This window comes from Penaeus monodon, chromosome 28 (assembly GCF_015228065.2).
Source record: "Penaeus monodon isolate SGIC_2016 chromosome 28, NSTDA_Pmon_1, whole genome shotgun sequence".
Classification (NCBI taxonomy): Eukaryota; Metazoa; Arthropoda; class Malacostraca; order Decapoda; family Penaeidae; genus Penaeus; species Penaeus monodon.
In genome coordinates this window covers 15466293-15467102 of record NC_051413.1, presented here as the reverse complement: position 1 = coordinate 15467102, position 810 = coordinate 15466293, and positions in this window count along the sequence as shown.

Below are 810 nucleotides of genomic sequence, written 5' to 3'. Positions count from 1 at the left end.
CTACGGATGACAGGGATACGTAGGTTTCCCATTTGAACTATTGCGATAAACGTTGATATCGACACGACCAACTGTGAGAGATATCACACTGCTTGCCCGTTACACAACGTCGATGAGTAGTTTACGACTGAAGTGTTGCGAGGCCGTGTCTATTGCGTGAATGTGTATATGGCGAGTTGTAGCAGTAAAAAACTATGAGAGCAACATTTTCCGCTCTCACTCTCGCGCTTCATGTCGTTAGGTTAGGATAATTTTCATACACATCATTATCGATCGTATCCGTTGCCGATGCCCATATCAAACGATGTCAATACCAGTCGTATCCTTGCCGTTGCCCGTACGGATATGAAGAGTGTCATGTAGTGAGAGCGAGAACGGATAGAAGAACGATGGCAGTGACAGAGACGGATAAGAGAGGTCCCTTATTTTGGAGAGGCTCCTCATCTAACATTATATTGGAGAAGAGACACTCAGTCTTGCCGCTGTACCCCTCTTGCGTATAAGAACCGTATCGATGGTAATTGTGATTCTCCCATTGACCGTCACCCGTAGGGTTTACCAGAAGACCGCGAAATAGGCACGATATTCCACTAGCCGGCCAATAATGCATTCTGGACACCGAAAGGTTCGTGTCGTATTCGAGACGCCTTCTCAGTACCGTGTTACTACAGAAGTTTAGAGCGTACATGTATTCCTCATCCATCTCATCGGAAGATACCGTAGCGTACGGCAAGTTTATCTCTTCTACGATGTGTGTACCGAATGGGACGCGTGTCCTCTTCGTCAACTTGATGTTTACGTATGTAGCGT